The sequence below is a fragment of the Peromyscus maniculatus genome, chromosome 3 (genome assembly GCF_049852395.1).
Source record: "Peromyscus maniculatus bairdii isolate BWxNUB_F1_BW_parent chromosome 3, HU_Pman_BW_mat_3.1, whole genome shotgun sequence".
NCBI classification, from domain to species: domain Eukaryota; kingdom Metazoa; phylum Chordata; class Mammalia; order Rodentia; family Cricetidae; genus Peromyscus; species Peromyscus maniculatus.
In genome coordinates, this window is record NC_134854.1 from 116,343,472 (window position 1) to 116,366,663 (window position 23,192).

At 41.4% G+C, this 23,192-nt stretch overlaps 1 protein-coding gene across 43 annotated transcripts in view; it reads right to left on the bottom strand.

Annotated features, from left to right (window-relative positions):
- The window catches only part of Magi1 (membrane associated guanylate kinase, WW and PDZ domain containing 1), a 650,928-nt gene that overhangs the window by 386,057 nt on the left and 241,679 nt on the right, over positions 1-23,192 (bottom strand). Inside the window, exon 1 of one of the 43 annotated variants that reach the window (XM_076567415.1) lies at positions 1,604-1,731. The exons of the other annotated variants lie outside the window; for them this stretch is intronic. The gene's annotated coding sequence lies outside the window, so the exon portion shown is untranslated. Of the gene's footprint in view, positions 1-1,603; positions 1,732-23,192 lie in introns of those variants that run through there. 43 annotated transcript variants of the gene reach the window in all.

The window sequence follows — 23,192 nt, forward strand, 5'->3', positions numbered from 1 at the left end:
TGGAGGGCGGTACTTACAGGCAGTGATGAGGCAGTCATGTGGTTGGGTTTACAACCAATGAGAAGGCAGAACAGAAAGATTATTTAAACAGGGACACAGGAAGTACCTCCCTCTCTCGGGGAAGCTAGGAGCACGGCAGGAGGTAAGATTTTATCTCTGAGCTCTGACCTCTCGGCTTTTCTCTTTTACCTTGGCTCTGTGTTTCTTATTTTAATAATACGATTGGTTACATCTACAGTCCAGCACATGCTCATTGAGTGTCTACTGAATGAACGAAATGGAAATCAGTGTGAACAGGAGAACAATGAGAAAGGTGAAATGGAACATGGTCCATAATGAATGACTCAAGTAAGAAGTCCTTTAATTAAATACTTTTTCTTAAATTTTATGTGTATGAGTGCCTGTGTATATATGAATGTGCACCATTTACAGGCCAGAAGAGGATGTTGGCTCCCTTGGAACTGAAGGCAGACTGCTGTGAGCTGCCATGTGGATGCTGGAAACTGAACCCAGGTCCTCTGCAAGAGCAACAAGTACTCTTAACCAACTTTCCAACACCTTGACACATTTTAAACAACTAACTGTATATTGATGCAAAGTTCCTCACAGCACAGAGAAGTGTTCATGACAAAAGGCTGAAAAAAGATAGTGAGTGGCCCATACAGACTCTATGATCTCCACTTCAATAGTGACAAAGACCTTTAGAAAATATTTTCAAAAATAAATGTATAGAAACGCAGTCAAGGCATGAATAGGAAAATCTCAGAGGAGTGGGCTCCTACATGATTTTTCCTTTTATTTGCTGTGTTTAAAAATACGAAATTTGCTGTTTGGGTAATATTTTGAATTTTTGTTTAGTTATTTATGATTGCACAAGCATGTGTGCGCACCCACATATGTAGAGATGTGCAAGCATGTGTGCATACCCACATATGTGACGGTCAGAGGACAGGTTTGTGGAGTTGATTTTCTCCTCCCACCTTTGCGGAGGATCAAACTCAGTTTTCAGACTTGGCAGCAGGTGCCTTACCTGCTAAACTATCACATGCTGCTCACATAGATGGCCGCAATTAGACCATTTTAAGTGTATAACTTTATAACTTTATAGCATTAATGGCATTCACAATGTTCTATAGTCATCATGGGTATCTATTTTCAATACCTCTGAGAGGAATTCTGTAACTATTAAACAAAGAAGTTTCCTACTCCACCCATTCCAGACCCTGGTGACCTTTAGTCTACTTTATTTCTCTGCATTTGCCCATTCCATGTAGTTTATAAAAACAGACTCATACAATGTTGGCTTTATTTCACTTTGTATAATATATTCAACACTGATACTTTTTGAAAACTATTTTCACATATTTCATTTCTTACAGTAGAAATATTATATATAGGGAACCAGAATGCCTTGTGCTGTAAATGAGAATAATAAAAGAACAAAAGAGAAGAGACACACAAAGAGCAGTAGCCTGGTGCTCAGTAAGTCCGTCTGCTACCATGAAATGGGCAGCACAGAGCATGAGACATAGCCCCCCACATTCCGCCTAGTTCGTCCCACAGGATCACCTCCACAGACTGGGATATGAAGCGTATGACTTACAATTGGAAGCCCTAGTTTTGTAGGTGAGCATTTTGTGCACGATTTGGCAGGTTACAAATGAACATAGGAAGACAGCATCTGTCACGCCCCTTAGGAAACCAGGCAGAACCGAATGTAATTCCTTACCTGAAAAACATAAACACAAACACATATTAGCATTCAATTGGCACAGTTTCTTAGTAGTTTAAGTCACATGTTCAGTTTATTTCTTCTTCTCAAGGCAGGCTGGCAATGTCAGTTGGATACTGAATTCTTATTTCAAAGAACATTCTTCCCTCTTTCAAGTCAGTTTGGATGTAAATATTGCTAGCAAGACTCTATATTCCATGCTAGCCTGGTCTGGTCAGCTCACGTGACTTTGACCATCCCGTGCTACATCCAACCTCCATGTCTTGCCCAGGACAGTCATCTTGAGTCTCTAGTCTAGGCTGCTGAGTTCCCTGGACCCTAGCCTGACTGCATTCTCCTCAAACTTCAGACTTTGCCCAGGTTGCACATCCTATGGGCCAGCCCAGTATCATTAATCTACCTGCACTTTCTCAATCCCCATGCTTGTCCCTGGCCACACACCCTGCACACTGGTCCAGTCTGCAGAGTCACTCCAACCTTACCTGTCCGCACTGTCTCACACTCTAAGTCCTTACTTTGGCCACACGGTTTGTACACTGCTTAGCTGGTGAGTTTCCAATATTGGGCTCACCCATGTCGTTCTCATTCGTTCACACTTAGCCCAGCTAGAACAGCCTGCACACTACTTCAGGTAAATCCAACCATTTCCCCATCCACACGCTTCTGTGTTTACCACTGGACTGGAATCACCCCATTCCTCCACCAAAATCAACACCGAGCATCTGAAGGACTGACCTACCAACCCCTCATACCTGAGCTGAAATCAGTCAACACTGAACAACAGCAACAAAACAGAACTGACTTTCCCTCAACAGAGGCAACCTCGAGTCACAGCAGGCGCACAAGCAGGGAAGGGAGTCCGCGTGCCCAGGTCTCTTTGCAAACACAAACAATATGAAAGGCCAAATGGTATACTTGCCCCCAGATGAACTCCACAACATACATCTTAAAATTAAGAACAATCACTGGCCTAGAGAGCTGGCTCGGCAGTTACAAGCACTGGCTGCTCTTCCAAAGGATGTGGGTTTGATTCCCAGGACCCACATGGCAGCTCACAACTGTAACTCTAACTCTAGTTCCAGGTGATCCAACCTGCTCACACAGACACACATACAGACAAACCACCAAGGCATGTAAAATACATTTTGAATATTTTTAAAAAATCATATGCTTCAAAGAATTCAAGAAGTTTAAAGAAGATGTGAAGCAGTTCAATGAACTACTTACTAGATGAAATGCCTAAGTGATGCTCAAGAAAACACAAAAACACACGGCTAGATGAAACAATGAAGACTAGAATCAATAAAGAGATAGAAATGTTGAAGAGAACTCAAGGCAAAATGAAGACAGAATTAGTAAACACAGGGCAGCCTACAAGCAGAATGAATGAAGTAGAAGACAGAATGTCAGGACTTGAAGATAAAGGAATTAGACCACATGATGTTAAAACTTACAACAGAGAAAGACAGAACTGTGGGGCCCCCTCAAGAACCATGTCTTCAAAATATAGGCAAAGATGAAGGAGAAGAATCCCAGGCCAATGTCATGCGCCACATCTTCAACAACATCACAAAAGGTGACTTCTCTGAATTAAGGAAAGACATATCTACCTATACAGTAATAAGGACACAGAGAACACCAAATAAATGGAGGAGGAGGAGGAGGAGGAGGAGGAGCTGCATCTTCCCTAGAGCATATCATAGTTTATACACTAAATATACATAACAAATGAGTATTGAAAGCTTTAAGTGAATAAACACAATTAACACATAAAGGAAAATTCAAGAATAACAGCTTATTTTTCAATGGAAACATTAAAAGTCAGAAGAACCTGGAACAATGAACTTCAAGTTCAAAAAACCATGGATGCCAACCTATACTACTGTACCTGGCAAAACTATCTGGCATAGTTGAAACACAGAGGGAAAAAAATTTTTTTTTTTTTTAATGAAAAACAGACTAAAGGGATTCAGGTCTACCAAACCAGTCTCACAAAGAATTCCGGGAGCAACACTTTCGACTGAATTGGTGTAGCCAAGAGGTGATTGAAAGAAAACAACTGAAGCTGTGATTACTCAAATGAAAAACAGGATGACAAACACAAAAAGAAAAACAAACCATAACCAGACAACAATCAACACACACCTTAGAACAACTTGAAATATTAATAGCTTCGAATCCTCAATCAAAAGACACAGGTTAGCTCAATGGATTAAGAAAGCAAATTCTAGCCAGGTATGGTGGTGTACATCTTTATTCCCAGCACTCTGGAGGCAGAGGCAGGCAGATCTCTGTGAGTTCAAGGGCAGCCTCGCCTACAAAAAAGCCAGCCTAGTCTACAAAGCAAGTTCCAAGACAGCTATGGCTGTTACACAGAGAAACTCTGTCTGAGGGGAGGGGGAGAAGAAGAAAGAAAATCCTATTTCCTATTGTCTACAAGAAACTCAGCTTTAAAGACAGTCACCACTGTAAATTGAAAAGATGGAAAAGTATTCCAATCAAAGGGGATCGAAAATATCCAATATCCAACAAAAATGGGCTTCAGACTGAAACTGAGGGGAAAAAAAGAAATGATCCGAATTAACAGAATCAGAAGTGAACAGGAAAACATATAATAAGTACTAAAGAAATTCATAATATTATAAGGGAATACTATAAAATCTGTAGTTCTTTAAATTGGAAAATCTGAAAGAAGTAAACAAATTTTCTAGATTCATCCAAGCCACCAAAATTAAACCAAGAAGAGGAAGAAAAAAATCTAAACAGACCCAATACAGAGGGGGAGATTGAAATGGTAATGAAAGGCCTTCTAACTAAAAAAGGCTCAGGACCTGATACATTTACAGCAGATTTCTAAAGAGCCTCAACCAATTCTTCTTACATTAAAAAAAAAAAAAAAAAAAAAAGATATAACAAACAGAAGGGACACGTCCAAACCAGTATTACTCTAATACCAAAAACAGGTATTAGAAAGAGGGAGGGAAAAAAGGGAGTGAGGGAGAGAGGGAGAAAGGGAGAGGTGGGAGGGGAAGGGAGGGAGGTAGAGGCAAGCAAAAACTCTACAGAACATTATCCCTGATGAACATAGATGCAAAAATCTTCGGTAAAATACTTGCAAGTCAAATTCAGGACTATATTAAAAAGACAGTCTACCACGATCAGGTTGGCTTTGTTCCAGAGATGCAGGGATGGTATATATAACCCAACAAATATAATAAATCATATAAATGACATCAAGACAAAAATCACATGGTATTATCAACAGATTCAAACAAGGCCTTTGACAAACCCCAACATGCCTCCATGAGAAAAACTGGACTACATACTTCAACATTATAAAGGCTATATTCTATAAACCCACAGCCAACATCATCCTAAATGGACAAACAGAGAGCAATCCCAATAAAATGAGGAACAGGACAATGTTGTCCATCATCCTGACTTGTCTTCAACACAGTGCTTGAACCCTAGCTAGAACAATAAAACAAGGCATAAAGGGCTACAAATAGGAAAATAAGTCACTTATCATATTTTCAAGTGATATACATGAGATCCTGCACTTTGCACTAGAAAACTTCTGGAAACAATTGAATTTCAGCCAAGTGGCAGAATATAAACAAAATTAATGTACAAAAACCAGTGACCTTTCTATACTACAATAACAACCATGCTGAGAAAGGGACCATGGATATACCTGATTTACAAAACAAACCCACACTATCTATCTTTCTAAAATCTATCTATCTAAAATCAATCAACCTAACTATCTATTCTTACATACATACATATGAACTAACCAAGAAAGTGAAAACTCTCTACTCTGAGGAAAGAAATTGATGAAGACACTAGAAAATGGAAAGACCACTCATGCTCATGTATTGGGAGAGTTAATAAAATATCTATATAAATGAAGAAAACAAGGTTTGGGATCGGGGTGGGGGTTAGCAGCTTGAACTGGGAAGTGGGGAGACAGGGCAACATAAAGGGGGAGAGAGGGATTAAATAACCCTAAGGATGTTTGAGAAAGCCAAAGGGAATCATTATTTTATGTTTACCTAAAATTATATATTTATATATAGAGAGAGATATGTATATTGATACACACAGACACAGACATAGACCCCCCCACACACACACACACACACGTTAAATGATATCACACTACTTAAGGGTGATAATACTCCCACCAAGAGCCATAGATTATCTAACCAAAACTCCAATGCCAGGCATGAGAAATTTCCTTTCAAGTTGTTCCTCAGACAAGTTCAAGAGACCAAAACAAAGAGAAACTGTGGTCACTGCCCTTGGTTGCATCCCAGAACTAGATGTAAGGTATGCATTGCTGAGCACATGGGAAAAACATCTCCTGGTCAAGAAGTCTCTGGCTAGAACCAGGCAGAGCAGCAGGAAGGGATGCCCGGCCACTGGCTAGAGTTCAGGCTACAAATTAAAGCCAGGGTCTGCAGGATCCAGAAACCATTGGTCATGTTACTGGTAAAATAATCGCTAGGGACCCCCACGGCCACATGCTGTAACTCTGGCTAGTATGATAATGGAGGTAGGCTGGGGATATGAAAACATGAGATTTTTTAAAAGGAGAGTCAACTACCTAAGATTTATAAACAAGAGGCAGCAGGGGCCTGAACACTGCACCTTAGTCTTACTTACAAGCAGCACCCTGGAAGACAAAACTATGGCCCTAACAAAAACCAATGACAAGGTGAACCTCAGAATGATTCCTGAGAATTCATTCTAACCCCACAATACAGTTCCTCAGGGCTGTGACTGAACGCATGCATTCAGACAAGTGGGCAACACGATCACCGGCTGGGAGGATGAGTTCAAAGTCTGCTATAACGATGAGAATTTTGAAAGTGTGATAAACCCTTTCACCGGAGCTAGGCTCCAGTACCAGCAGGCTCCAGTACCAGATCTGCATTAGAATCCTGGCTTCCAGGAACATTTTCCATACACTCCTTCCATCATCAGTCATAGAAATGAGTTAAAAAGAAGCTTGTGGACTGGGGGGTGGGGGGAGGGGTGGCTCATGCCTCTACTTAACAATACTCCAGAAGAAAAAGCAGAAGGACCCAGGAAGGTGGCAAGGATGCCGGCCTACAGCTTCAGAGCAAGTGCAAGCACCTGACCCCAACTCCCTCACACACCTGACCCCAACTCCCTCACACACCTGACCCCAACTCCCTCACACACCTGACCCCAACTCCCTCACACACCTGACCCCAACTCCCTCACACACCTGCAAAGCCCCTATCATCCCTTTGTGGAAGGCAGAGCATGCAAGTTATTTGAACTCCTGAGCCCTGCGGGGTGGTGCATACTTTAATCCCAGCACTCAGGAGGCACAAGCAGGTAGATGGATTGCTGTGAAGTTTTAGGATAGCCTGGTCTAGCCTGGTCTACACTGAGAGTACTCAGACAGACAAGGTTACATATAGAAACTCTATCTAAAAACAAAAAGCAAATAAAATAATTTAACAACAAAAAAAAGACTCTCTGAGACTTGGGCCTCTGTTCCCTTATCTTAAGAAGGGAAATTATGAATTTTCATAAATTCGTTATAAGGACTAGTCCAAATAATTTTCTTAGTATTTGTGTCTGATGGATATAAGCTGTAATTATTAGGGGGAAACACGTGATTAAAATGGTGACGCTACTTGATAATCAATCAGGAGAGATGGCTGTCAGGCACATGTTCATTCTTTTATTTGTCCTATCTCTAGCTTAGTCAGAGGCCTCAATCTAAATGTCCTCCTGCTGGTGACTTCTCAGGAAGGAAGAGCTGGTCCTGCCCCCTGCTGGGCAATGCAGCATTAACAGAGAAACACCACCACCAACAACCAAAAACAGCAGATTTCAGAAGCAGGCTGTGGTCACCCCTTAGCGTGGCAGTCTCAAGAAGACCAATGTCTCCCTTTCTCTACTTTGATGGCCCTTTTCGGCCTAAGAATATGATGTTCATTGACCCTCAGAGGAAAAAGGCAGCATTCTACCTACTACAAGGTTCTGCTAAATGATCTCTGAAAACACTCCCCACAGGCCAACAGTACTTCTCAGAAGGGAACAAGGTGATGCTCATGTCATTTCAGAGTGGCCTTGGGAACAAGAGGACAAAGAGTTTCCAAATTTCATTCAAGACTGTCTTTGAAAATATCATCAAGTCAAGTGGGCATGTGAGTATGTATGTGTACATATGACCGGTAGTTATTTTTTTTTTCTCAATAATCAAAGTACTTAACATCCCTAGGTTCAAGTTGACACAACAATGCTACCGTTTAGACATAAAGAAAACACACCATGAGCTGCAGTGCTGGCTTGGTGGGTAAGTGACCCCATGGCTGTTCCACAGGACCCAAGTTCAGTTGCTACCAGCCACATCCAGCAGGTCACAACCCACCGTAACTCCAGAGCTGATGTATCCAATACCCTCTTCTGGCTTCCTAGGGCACCTCCATGCATGGCACATGAATAAAAACAAACCAATTCTCTCTTTAAAGAAAGACGCTGCATCACCTTCAGAGATAAAGACTCAGTCTATAGTCAAATTTGAAATAATACAATTTCTTGGGATTGAAGAGATGACTGAACAGTTAAGAGCATTTGCTGCTCTTCAGAGCTCATGAAATTCTACATTCACTCACTGTAGTCCTCAAATTTTAATCTACAATATCATTTTTCAACAGCATGAAAGCTATTCCATCAACTCCCAGAGCAGCCTTTTCATAGATGCACTTTTTAATGTTCTCAAATCTGCTTTTTATCTGTGATGCCTTGAAAAAAAATCATCTTAAGAAAAAATGGTGTTAGGAATGCCAAGTTTTCCCCTTAAAAGGAATATGCTGAGCTTGAGGTGGCTGTAAGAATTACAGCTTTAGGGGGCTGGAGAGATGGCTCAGTGGTTAAGAGCACGGGCTGCTCTTCCAGAGGATCTGGGTTCAATTCCCAGCAACCACATGGCAGCTCACAACTGTCTGTAACTCCAGTTCCAGGGGATATGACACCTTCACACAAATGCACATAAAATAAATTTAAATAAATTATAAAAATAATTATAGCTTTGTCAAAGTCCCACTAGGTTTTCAGAGTGTACTTACATATTTCAAACTAAATCTACCAAGTTATAGATAAAGGAATGGCAACTGATTAGCCAATCAATTTGAACACCATGGATTATCATGAATTCTAACTCTACCTGCAGCAAACATTAGCTAGCTACAGTTTGCCTGTTTGTAGAAAAACATCTTCCACATAGAGAGAGGTGTCCATGGGGCCAGCCAACTAAACAATGATTACAAAGCAAAGAATGTGCCCAGTTACTCAATGAATGTTTACAACATTCCTTCGAAAAGCGGGCACAGCTAACCCCTTTGGACAAAGAGACAAGTGTAGAAAGGCTCAACTGCACTGGGTTCAAGTCCTACCCTACCACTGCCATTAGGATCAGCAGATTCAATCAAGAACAGGGAGGTCTATTTGAAGCTAATAAAACACATTTTTATCTAGTGATGCAGAAGGCAGGGAAAGTACAGGGCTGAAAATTCAAATTCACTTCTAGACAGTCTGTGATGGAATCCAGCAGCAGCAATTTACATACAGACATATAAAATGAATATGTCTTCTAAGAAAATGTAAATGATACCCAGAGATACAACTTTGTATCTATTTATGGTCTTCAGGAAGCTTAGTAAATGTCTTAATGTTTTCTCTTGTGAACAATAAAAATCAACTTACCCACAACTGAATAAACCTAGAAAACTTAAAGCAACAGCTATCTTACAAAGTTGCTATAATTATTAAAATAAAAATCTCATTAACCCTGTGCCAATTTATTTGAGTGTACCAATTTGAGAAAACAGTTACCCTTGAGGCAACCTCATGCCTTATTATGCTATAATACACACACTGAATAATTTGAACCTAGATAATTCAAAATCTGTCATTTCTGATCTCTCCCACCCCAAATTCCCTTTTTTTTTAATACCATTTCTCCACTTCTAAACAAGTCCTCCCTTTAGGGCTTTAAATCATCTCAATTTTCAGCAGTTGATTCTAAAAATGCTCTAAAATATGGAAAGAACTACATAATATTCATGATGTTAAAACAGCTCATATAATTAGTTTTCCCCTCTTTTTTTTTCCAACCCACTGTCCTTCCTGACCACCCCGAAACCCTTCTCAAGGAGATGAAATGTCTCGTGCAATGTGGTAGTGGTAGATTCTTCAGGAAAGAAAGGATTTGGAAGGCAGGCAGCATCCCACTGGGGGATGGGCTGGGTGGGAAGAAGAGTCCTTGTTCTGCACAGCATTGAAAAGGAAGTCAAAATGGTTCATTTGAATAAGGTCAAAGCTCTCCAGTGACGAAGGACTAGAGCAAAGAGAAGATGGGGATCTGAGGATGAGTTGTCACAGTGTAGATGATTTTAAACACCCTATGAGCACGAGTCAAGGCCACCCTGGCACTCAACGAGAGAAACACTTGAGAAATGCTACAACTCCATTCCACGCTCTGCGTCAGCAGAGGACTTCACGGTTTCTGTCGGTATCCCTGTCTGACCTGAGACATGCTCTCAGCTGAACTGTAGAAGCAGATTCTCCTGTAAGCTGCTTTTAGGAAAAATGATGGTCTTCCTCCCAGTGACACACCTCGAGGTCACTGGAAAAGACTTGTATCTCAACACAGAGAGCAGAGCCAAAGTGAAAGCTACAGAAGACAATGCCTGAACTTCAGTCTCAACTAAAACAAAACCCCCACACAATACATCATCACAGGAGGATGAGATTGAACTCTGTGGCCCATCCTCAAGAGAGAACAAAAATCTTTCAGTAATAATACTGTGTTTGTGCCTACACACAGAATGTTGAATTTAAAGCATTTAAGCTCATTGAAAAGACTCACAAAAACCACACTAAATTATTATTTTTAGAAAACAATGTGCTAGAAATTAAATTTCAACAACTAAAACCACCCTTCCTGGTGGTTTAAGCCATCTTCTCAGAAGTATTTCACACCATGCAAGGTTCAACTTTTACACTTCTTGGCCAACTTCCTAGAAGAAGGAACCTTAAAATAAATTAAGTGTCAGGAATTTAGGAAAGGGTGGGAGAGAAGCATTCACTTCTGCTTTCCCAGGTTTCAAAAGCCCATCATTTTTTGTCAACCTTTTTGCTGGTGTAGTTGTGTGTTGAAATTGAGGGTCTTCCGAAATCACTCTGCTGTGACTCCAGAAGCAGAGTTTCTCATGGAGCCAGAGCTCACTGATTTATCCTGAGCTAGTTGGCCAGCTTGTCCTGGAGCTTCCCTGTCCCCAGCGCCGGAATGCTGGGGTCTCAGGAGGGCCATCATCTTTTATGTGAGTTCTAGGGATCGAAACTTCAGTCCTGGGGCTCATGTGACGAGAGCCTCATCGCCAACCCCCATCTTCTGATATAGAAAGCAAGACATTCAAAAATTTGTGTCAGTTTCACTGGGAAAATGAAGGCATGCTCCTAAAGTGAGGTGGGAGGAAGAAGCATCTCCAAAAGCTCAACAGCCAGCTAGGCTGGTACAAGCAGGAAAACAACAAAGACTCTCTCAAATAACAACAGAGGTTGTCTATGACCTCCAAACACCCACACTTGTGCAACAGCACACACACACTCTAGCACACACATTAACACAAAGATAAAAAAAAAAAAACATAAGTCGAGGGAAGAAGTAAGATGCCACTCATCCCCTTCTAAGATGTTTACATGATTAATTTTCTCATAATCCACACTATACAAACACTAGACACCTCCTCTGTTTTTTCTTCTTGTTTAAATTGGGTTGTGTTTGTTCACCCATTTGTTTTGTTTTGTTTTTGAAACAGAGTCTCATCATGTGGCCCATGAACTCACAATTGCTGCATTTTAATCACTTGGAGCTCATTTCCAAGCATGGCACTCTTGAAACATATGAAAAGAAAAATTGTTCTCTTTGGACCACATTTTCCAAACTGTTCACATGGGGCCACTATCACATTTACCCACCGTGCAGTATATTTAACTGAACTAGATGCTAATATATATTCCCAGAACAGTGGTTATAAGCCAGAGGTGATATCATACCTCAAAGAACACTTGGCAACATATGGACCCAGTTGTGGTTGTCATGACTGTGGAAAAACTATTGGTATCTAGTGGGTAGAGGCCAGGGATATTTCTAAACCTGCTACATATTATATAGCCTAAAATATCTACAGTGCCAAAGTTGAGTCACTTTGAGAAGACAATAGTATTTTGTTGTCTTTATTCATTAACATTCAGGTGGCTCCAACACACTTCCAAGAATTCTCAAAAACAGGCAGACATTTACTTCTACTTGACATAAAAATTTAGTAAGTGCATGTACATATGTACAGTATAAGAATTCATAACTTAAACCTACAACTACTGAGAGCATCTCACACATGTCACATGTGTACCATGAGAGCTTCTCACACATGTGTACCTTAGCACAGTCTCAGGGATATCTGTCTTATTGTCCATTAAAACAAAACCACTGAATCAAGTCCCTTGTTTCCATTCTCCCATTTATTCCGCAGTAATCCCTTTCAGGACAATTTTGGGGTTTACATTTTGTTATTTTCTTATCTGTAGGATTGTTGGTATTTTGAGAGTAGGTTTCAAGTTGCTTAAAGTGGCCCCAAATTCACCATGGAATTAGAGGATGACCTTTCACTCTTCATCACCTTCCTAGTGCTGGGATTATAGGCCTGTGCCACCACCTACCTCAACACCAAATGCTCCCTGATGTCACTTAACTAATACACATTTCAGTGTTCCTGTCTACCCAAAATAAGCTCACAAGGATGCCACGCATATGCATATAATTATAAAAAAAAACATATTTGAACAAGCAAAGAAAGCCCAGCACAAAAACCGCCCACTGCAAAATTCCGTGTGAGAGGAAGGGACACACTCCCACTCACATGGGCCACAGGAGTCAACATCCGCTCTTTTTCTCTTTTTCCTCTATTAAAAAAATAACAAGAATCTAGATTTTTAAAGTCAGCTGGATGGTGGTGGTACACTCCCTTTATCCCAGCACTCAGGAGGCAGAGGCAAGTGAATCGCCAAGTTCGAGGCCAGCAAGTTCCAGGACAGCCAAGGCTACACAGAGAAGCCCTTTCTTGGAAATTACCCATTCCCCCTCAAAAAAAAAAAAAAAAAAAAAAAAATCCAGATTTCAATGACATTAGACAAAGGTGGAACTAGTAATGTATAGAGATGTCTTCTTTTCCCATAAAAAAAAACAATGAGTCTGTATTTTCTTATTTAAACAAATACTGAAAGGTGAAATGCATTGAGAGCAAGGAAAAGGAAAAAAATTATTCTAGTGCAAGAACCTAGAATTAGCTGGATTTGGATGTTATCTCTACTCTGTACTGTTTCTGATAAAGAGGGGAGGATAGAAACTTTCTAGCCTCGATTTCTCTGTGAACTCTCACAGAATTCTTCTGACAGCCAAATGATATACCATATGTCAAACTCTTTGCAATTTGGGGGAAGGAGACCGGATCTCACCGGGTAATGCACATTGCCCTGAATTCACTCTGATGTCCTGGCTGGCCTTGAACTCAAGATCCTCCTGCTTCAGCCACTGAAGTAACAGTGACAACCGCTGACCCAGCTGTAAGTCAAGCTCTTAACTCAGGGCTGGCGTCATGCACAAGTAGAAACTGTCGGCCATCATTGTTACCATTGCTGCTCTGCTACTCCGACAATGTACCCTGCTGTGTCTGGCTTCTAGAAGGTTCACAGTATATACGTCCACAGATAAGAAGCTATTTACTATGTTACATGCACTGTCCTTTGAAGGAATTATAACTGCTGTCTGCTCCATAAAATGAAGAAACTGGGGGACAGCAAAGTAAGGAAACTTGGCCAAAGTCACACAAGTAGGAAGCAGTACCACACAGCCCTGCCTTAGAATGGAGGAAAAGAGACGGACTGAAACAGGCCTTGTACCTTCAAAACTACAACACAGGAGCTCCATCTCAGATCTAGGGAAAGAAACGGATGTTCTGTCTCACAGAAGATCCTTGTACCAGACGTAGGGTGGTTATGGGTGACAGCAATGAGCTCACTTACCATCTTAAACATATTTGGTGTTATACAGAGAGATGAGCCAAAACTGAGGGCAGGGGAGGGGGCACTGAAATAGAAATTTAGGGTGAAACCGTGGCACCCTTCCACAGCACAGATGCAGCTCAAAGCCCTGTGTGGTTTGAGACTCCCAATCCTCGTTGACTCTCTGGAGGCCCATTCAATTTCCATTGTCCCCAGAATGTTTTCTTTTAGACATCACAACTTCACAGTCATGAAACTTCACCATCTGACTGCAAACAAAGCTACAAGTGAGACTGAAACACGAAAAGGGAAGTGGAATGCAACAGCAATGCTAGACACGGCCACGAAGAGGCACCGCTATCGCCAACGGACCTCGTTCATCTAGGACTTTGCAGACTCTATAGGAAAATGCCAAACTCCAGCACCGTTAAGCTGTTTCCTGTAGTAATTACAGGAGCCTTCATTTCCAACCTCTCAAAATGCTTTTATGGCTGTCTCTTTCCTAGCAGCAAAGGCAGGGAGGTTAAGAGGAGCAAACCATTTTATTTCCAATGAGACACAATCTGCATGCACAATGCGGCAGAAGTCTTGATTCTGCAGGAGCCTACTCCTCATTAGGCAGCAGAGAATGAGTCTGGAATGCACAATGTCTCTGAAACCACAGAAAACAGATGCCAGTGATGGCTGCAGGTAAAACGGATTGCTTTTGCCTCCCAGGACCACCTGGGAGTGAATGTGCTCTCCGCTTCATCTCCACTCTGCACTCCAGGATGGCTGAGCTCCTAAGCACTTGAGGGAACAAGTCAGGTGTGAGGATCGCCTGTAGGAAATGAAAAATGGGCTTGATGTGACAAAGTGGTATTTTCTTGATTACAAATGGGCCTAGATGGGGAATGAAAGGAGGTTCGTTTAACCCTTCAGGACCCTTGGAAGTATCATTGGGGAAGAGGTGGACAGGGATATATCTCAGGAACTTCCCGGGTGGTCAATAGGGCAGTGGTGGAAAATGTCCTCCTTTTCTTTGTACTGTAACTCCATCATGGCCCCAGAATGACTATACTTCACCAGGCTGACGGCTTCAACACCCAGAGTCTTTGAAGAAGGCAGGCCAAGGATAACCATAGGCCAAACAGTTATTTTTGCCTCTTCAATTAGACTCGCAAAGGAACTCTCAGAAGGGAGTCCACAAAAAGTTCCTTCAGACACTATCTGTCCCTTCTAATACAAGAAGAAAGTCTGACCTGTCACAGGGAGCCACTGACAATTACAAGAGACACCAATATAAGACATCAATTCACTCCCCCTCAAACTGGCCTCTCTTTACTGTGTGAGGAGATGGATGTGACATCAAACATGAACCGTGAGAGTGGAGGGGGAAAAAAGGGAAGCAAAACTTCAAGCCACCATTACTTTGCTTTACAAGGATCCTTTCCAAAGTGTGAACTAGACATTGTTCATTTAGCCATTCACTAGAGAATCATGAGCAAGGCGCTGAAGAACCAAGAATGTTATTAGCCAAAATTATTACTTTGCTTGGAATTGGTTTTTGAGTTGTGTAAGTGATCTTTTCCCAACTTGTTGCCTTGGTTACTCTAAGTGCTTTATCTGTGTTCTTATTCAGTTCTTCTAGCCGACCGTTTCAGGGGGTACCATTGCTCCTACCGCTTTACAGATCGGGCAACTGAGGTCCTAGGAGGCTGAACACCTGGGAGTGACTGGGAAGAGCTTGAAACACCGGCACACTCCCAGAAGATGGAAGAGAACAGCACTCTCCACAGGACTTAATGTCCGTGCTACCACAACTTCTGGAATAGGGACTAAATGCAGGCGTAATTAGATATATATGAGTACTCACTGTCATACAATTTGAAACCCAAGAATAGAAAGGACTCCAGTGTCCTAACGAAGGGAGGTCAATCAATGATGGTGCATTCTATAAAAGCAAACACCAAACTAAGCGAGATGACACTGAAGAGGAGCAGAAGACCCATTCCGAGCTGTGCCACACTGGCAGAAGGGTTATTTTGAGCTTAAAGCCCTGTAAAAATAGCAAAGATAAGGACACTCTGACCTACTCTTTTTTCCATGAAATACCCTTCCTGTACCAAAAGAAAAGTGATGTTCTTATTGTCAAGGACAGTGATGGCTGGGAGAATTCTGTACAAACAGACCATGTTAAAAGCACTCATCTTTCTCTGGCTCCTGTGCAATTCAGTTACTTTGTACAATCGCTTCTCTTTGTTCAGCAGAATATGAAATTGGAACGTGAAATTGTCTAAGTTCTGCAACTTCTTTGGCTCTGCATCTCACTGAGGCACTTCCTATGCCTTCACAAACTTAACATTAAATCTGTATGTTACTTCTCCTGCTCTGGATTATGGAAGTTTAATACTCAGGCCTGCTGACAAACCCAAGGAGGGTAGAGCTCAACCTGTGCTTCCTCTCCAAGAGCAGCATGCAGGTGTGGCTTATTACATGCCATATCCTTTTGATATATTCACTCATTTAATTGCCACAGAAACTATAGGAAAGGGGAACGGAAAAATCCTCTCTCACTTCATCCAGTCACTAAATGTAAGAGCTGGGGTTCCATCCCAGGGTGTGTAGCTTCAGTGGCTTTTAACCATCACCCTCCACCCAAGGACAACAAAACAACACAAATTCACATCTCTCATATGCTTTCTATGAACACAGCCTGTCTGTCGTCGACAAAGGCTACAGTTAGTAATTAAAAGGGTAAGAATGGGAATATCCATGTATTTCATTTGGTTCTTTACTTTTTTCCCTAAATTGAACTTCAATTTACCTTAAAGTCTAAAAGAAGGTCTGACAACTGAGGCCTTTTAGAAAGGTCACCTAACTCAACAGACCACTTGGGGACACATCGATCAAAGGGCTTACATTTGCAGAGAGAAGTCTACCATAAATCAGCTTTCTTCTCTAAAGCATCCTTTATAGAATACGATGAGGAAGCACTACCACACAACGTGCCCTTTGAAAGGAATTTCAGAATTAATGAAGTGTGTGAAATAGCCACAGGTGTGGACCCCAGGCCTGAGTAATGCACCTGGGGTATGTCAGCTTCTTTGAGGTATTTATTTTTATGTTTTTCACTTGGCATACAAAGTGACAAGGCAACTAATCACACCATTTCCTTGGGGTTGCAGCATTTTAAGCTGGATTATGCACCCTCTAGAAAAGACACTTAACCGTCAAAAAAGAAGATTAAAGGAACTAACGTACCACACCCAAAGGGTAGATTCTCACAAGGCATCCACGTCTCTAATTAAGCAATGCATACTTTCCATGACAGAAGTGAATAGATGATCCTCCATGGGGCATCCTCAGTGCTGGAGAACTACCTGATTCATCTGTTCCCATTAAAACCAGTCGCATACGCAGTCAACTCCTGCAGAATGCGAACTTGGCAAATACCATGCATCCCTCTGGCATCTGTAGCTAGGAATGGACAGATGCGGAAGGACTGACTGTACACAGAGCTTGGTTCCCTTCCTTTCTCCCTCCCTCCCTCCCTTCCAGCATTTTGTGGCAGTCCTGATAGCAAATACACCAATGCTTAATTGATTATAATCTTAAAAAAAAGTATGGGTTATTTCCTCCAAGTCACCAAGTTTGAAATGGGGAAAGACACACAAAGGCCTGGAAGAGCAGGCCAGCAGCAGGCCTGCTAGCCACAGGGGCTTTGCTCCAAGAACATGACCTTGAAAAGTTTACAGTGTCTGCTCTGCCAAAAATCCCTACGACAGCCCGTGCAGTCTTGGAATTGATTGTGTGGAGGAAATATAATCACTAACCCATAAATCAATTCATTTTCTTCTATTATGCAAATCAATGGACAATCTTCAAACAGGAGACATTTTCAAGTGTCTGTCTTCCATCTAGTTTTCATACAAGACAATGGCTCTTTCTGCCCAAATTTCACATCCTTGCAGTATCTGCCTACATCATTAATATACCTGTGAACCCTGCTGATAGCAGTAAAAATTTTACTGCTTTCAACTAAATAACTTGATCTGACCACCCTAACCCAACTTGTGGGTTTCTTCTTACCTGTGATTAAACTGAGGCCAACAGGAAGGGTGAATTATGCCTAACATTTTCAGAGAACTTCATTTATGAAGACGGAATACAAGCTTTGGCTCAGGCAGAAGGGTGTTCATAAGTGTTGGTGACATTCACTGCTGTATATGATCAAGAACAAGGAACAGAATTCCAGAAGTGGTGGGCAACATCTGGAATACAGCCAACCTGCTGCGATCCCTGAAGAGGAAAACAACACTGGACCATGACCACATGAGATGTGGATAGAAAAGATTGGAAGCCAAGTTGAAAGGAAGTCTCTGGCTCTCTCAAGGGAAGGAATGTTAAGTACGTATCTACATCAGCATTCCTTAAATTAAACCAAAATGTGGATGTGACAGTGACAAAAAATAAGCCAAGAATCTATGTACTCTATTGAGGACTAAGAAAAATTACTGGTGTGATGAACGTGCTTAGGGAATGGATGCTTGAGTTTTGTGACCTTGCTTAGATGATGACAATCTAATTTATACCATCATACCACAGATGGCAACTGCTGATCACAGCAAGTGTTTCTAAACAGGAGAAAATAACCACTAGGATTTTTTAAAAAATAAAATGGGAAGGATGTGGAATATGAGGTTAAAATCAAGAAAGGCCAGGCATGGTGGCACACATCATTAATCGCAGCAGAGGCAGGCAGACCTCTGTGAGTTCAATACCAGCCTAGTCTACATAGTGAGTTCCAGGGCATCCTGAGTTACATAGTGAGAACCTGTCTTGAACAGAAAAGGAAAGAAAAGGAAAACAACCAACCAAACAAACAGAAAAAAAAAAAAAAAACAGAAGGAAAAAAAAACCTATATTGCAGTCACCAACATAATACAGTAGGTTCAAATAAAGGAAATTCTGGTTACACTGAGGTACCTAAACTGGAGCAGGTGATAACCTCCTCTCTCACTTTCTATTGTCTTTCTATTCTTCCATGAGTGCTTGGATTTGTAGGGAGGATGGCAGAACCAGGGGACATCCAATATACATCCATGTCTGTTCGACCACATGACCTCTCTAATCACTACCGTATCTTCCTCTTCATATTACTGGCCATCTGTCTGTCCCCAACCATGTGTAATCCTATATTATTTTTGCAGACCCCCCCCAAAAATTCTGTATTTTTTGTAGGCCTCCAAAATATATAATCTCTTTCTGAATTAACCCCAAATTTCCCCATTTTTAAAAATTGTGCACACATGCATACACAGAGGTCAGAGAACGACCTGTTCTCTGCCACATCAGTTCCAGGGACTGAACTCAGGTCATTAGGCTTGGTGGCAAACACTTTTATATGCTGAGACAGCTCCACTGCCTGAAAGGTGTTTTTTTATTTTGTTTTGTTTTTTTAAATACTTTACTAAGAGTATTTTCAAAATTCCCATAGCCTGAGTTGGAGGATATTTGTACAGAAAATATTTTCATAGAAAATATTTGTATAGCAGATGGATGGCAAGAGGTAAAGCCATCTACTCTTTCCACCATGGAAAAGACTCTTCCACAGTGAAGCCCTGCTGTGGCTGAACCTGGGGGGTAGACTACTTGTCTGGCATGCAGGAGGACTTGGGTTAGATCCCTTCCACTGCCAAGGCAGATACAACAAAAGGAAGCTCTGGTAAATTGAAATTAAACAACAGTTAAAAGAACAAACAAAAAACCACCCATTGTTTTAGTCTGAGTTGCTGCATGAGGGCCCCAAAGTCAGACCAAACCAAAGTGAAGTCATTCATTTCAAAGTCCCCCGGTGACGATCAAAAAATTAAGTTCTTCATCTCATGAGAAGTCCAATGAGAAAAATGATAGCTAAGTCCTAGACCAGCCAGTTCTAGCAAACACAACACCTTCACCTTTACAACTAGAGACCTTATTAGCCTGACATTACCCGGCCCATTCTTTACATTTTGCTATTTCCTCACTCCTGCTCAAGCTACCTTATAAAAACTGAGTGCTCTGCCGTGCCTAGCAGACTGTCTTTTCCGAATCCTGAGATGTGGTATTTGCCAACTTGTGAATCACTAATAAAAGCCAATTAGATCCATGACCTACATCAACAGGCAAGTTAGCATAGCAAGTTGCCTGAATCTTCTTTAAACAAATGGCTGCGAAAATAATTTCAGGAAGTCGTCCCAACACATCAAATTCAAGAACTGAAAACCAAAGGTCACTTTCCTCAATCAATTCTTCTAAGATTCCACCACTACCTCACTTTACTAGTGAGTGGGGGAGGAGAGAGACAGAGAGACAGAGACAGAGAGACAGAGAGAGAATTGAAATCAAAGAGCAGAAAATTCAGAATGCTGTCTGAAAAACTAATCACTTCTGCAGAGCTCACATAATAACAGCCAGCTGTGGGGTAGAGTGACTTTATTCACATCGATGAAATCAACGGCAAAGATAAAATGCAGAACCGAGGCCTGTGTTTTCCCCACGAAGGCAGCACACAGAGCCGCCCTGGGTTGAACCTGCCTTGAGTTTAATTTTTAATATCTCTGCTTTAGAAAATACTACAGTGGCAGTACTTTAAAGAAATCATTATCTTTTGTAAAAAGGGAGAAGGATTTTTTAAAGGATAAAAAGTGCTTTACGCACCGAATAATATTTCCCTTTTAAACTCCATGGACAAAGTACATTTTCCTATGTCACCACACTGTCAGCCCACTGGGATTCTGACAAACCACTTCTTTTCTAAACTCAGTGCTAAGAACTCCTTGGGACCTAAAGCCAGCAAACAGCCTCTCACTAGCTTTAATAGATGAATTTCGGGATTAAAGGCAACGGGCTTTAACAAGATGCAGTGCCATAAAGGATAAGAAAAATTCTTAAAACTTGAACTCAGTATTTGCTTTATCATTAAAGAAAGGAAGCAGGAAAATGCTCTTCAAAGTTGTGAATCTTTCTTCCATGATGGTAAAGGAAATATGAGCAGCCGGGGACAAACGATTACTGATGCATGTCATCACAATATACATGTGAATATTGGGGGTTAGCTGGGAGTCTTTTGAACAATTTTCATTTGCAATGGTGTCTCCTCTAGCTCCGAATGGACTCAGATTCACCATGTAGCTAAGGATGACTGTAAACTTCTGCTCCTCAAAGGCCTATAATCTCAGCCACTTTAGAGGCCGAGAGAGGAAGACTGCTTCAGTTTAGGGATTCGGAGCCAACCTGGGTAACAAGCAAGACTATTCTTCAAAATAACACAAACATCAGAACTTGCTGATTTATTGCCACTAAGTAGGTCCCCAGCATGACCATTGTTCCTGTACCTATTAAGGCTATAAGGAAAGAGAAATGAGTAGAAGAAAATAGGCCCATGGGGGAAAGTTCTTTATCTTTTACCACAAGGGTCCTGAAGCCCTGCATGGACAAAGGACAAGACCACTGTGGCCATTTCCCCAAGGACTCAGCACCTTCTTACCCAAAGAAGACTGCCTTCTACACTGACATTGGGTTTCACAACTCTGACACTAAAACCAGCCAAACCCTGTTAGAAACTAAAAACGTACACTGATTGCTACCCTCTTAGCTGCCACTGCGAGTCATGTGGTAAATTCGGCCCTCATCCATCTTGCCAAGTCCAGAAGAATTAAATGGTAGAAAGAATTATTTTCTTTTTGTAAAGAAAATAAGTTTAGCTTTAAAGGAATCCATCACAGTCTAGGAATGTAGACGGCTTGCCCAGCATGTGTGAGGCCCTGGGTTGACCCTTGGTACCACACACATATGGATGGATGATCATATACACACACAACTATAAAATATTGTTGAGCAAATATCAGCTAAGATAGAACATTAATATGGAAAAACATCTTGTAAGGTATTTCTCAATCTTTTCAGACTATGGATGGAGCACGTGTAAGCATCTCATCGCAGAGCATGGGCAACACAGGGAAATACTGGTACTATATCATATATGTGAAATTTTTGTAACTGCATGATATAAAATTTCAACTATAAGGAATATAATTTGAAACAAAACTAGCTATCAAAACAAGGTATAGTTGGCTTTCTCTAAATGTATTCATAGTTATTTACTATTGGCTTGCATCATTTTAGTTTCCGATAGCATCAAAAGCCAGTAAGAGGTCTGGAGAGCTGGCTCCCCGGTTAGCTGAACTCACTGGAGCTAGTTCCTAGCATCCACATCATGGAGTTGATACCTTAACTTCAATTCCAGAGTCTTAGACACCTTCTTCTGGCCTCTGAGGGCACCAGAACACACATGGAATATACAAAACGAAGACACACAATAACACACACATACAAAATTTTAAAAAATATATTTTTAAAAAGCCTATGAGTCATCATTAAAAGAAATTAAGAAAGTCTGACAAAGGTTGACAGTGTGGCACTTCTTGACAACCAACACTGAGGAAGCAGGTAGAGGCAGGAACACTAGGAGTTCATGGACATTGAGAACTATATAGTGACTATGAGGTCAATCTGGTCTACATGAGACCCTGAACCCCCCACATACATACACACAAAGAAGTTTGATATAAAATAATCTTAATGGGTTTGATCTCATTATTCAGTGACTGCATTATTTCACACCTCTTTATTTAAAGGCATGAGTCCCTTTAATACGTATGCAATCAAGGTCTCCTGTATGATTCTATCCTATGTAAGATCAATGTTGTTAATGTTTTAAAGGAATGTGACTTACTGAGGCATTATTATAAAGATCAGTGTTCCCTGGTCAAAACAGAGACTTCGTGGTTCTGTATGTGAGGGTCCACCCATTCACTAGCACTGTGAGGCCCTAGTAAAAATAGCTCTTGTCTCTTCTAGCCAAATTGTGTGGGGTTCAGGTATAATTGCCTAGCATAGAACCCTGCTTCTGCCACAGGGACTGACACAGGACCCAGGGTAGCTGATCGATGCTGATGAACCCAAGTTCATCTCATACCCCAGCAATGATGCTAGACAGAGAAGGAGCACTTACTCCCTACAACACAAAGAAAAAGAAAGCCAGCAGCTGCCATGACAACAGCTTCCCAAGATCCAAGCTACTATACGGAAGCAAGCAAGGGAAAGGGAAAAGAGCGAGTGGAAGGGCAAAACCTTCCAGGCAGGAAGCTTATAACTACAGGAAATCAAGGAGTTACCTTGTGAGACTCTATTGGACACAAGACACCTTTCCAGACACCTGATTTCATAGCGCACTTCCTGAAAACTAAACCTTCTAGAGCAGTGGTTCTCAACCTTACGAATGCTACGACTCTTTAATACAGCTCTTCATGTCGTGGGGACCCCAATC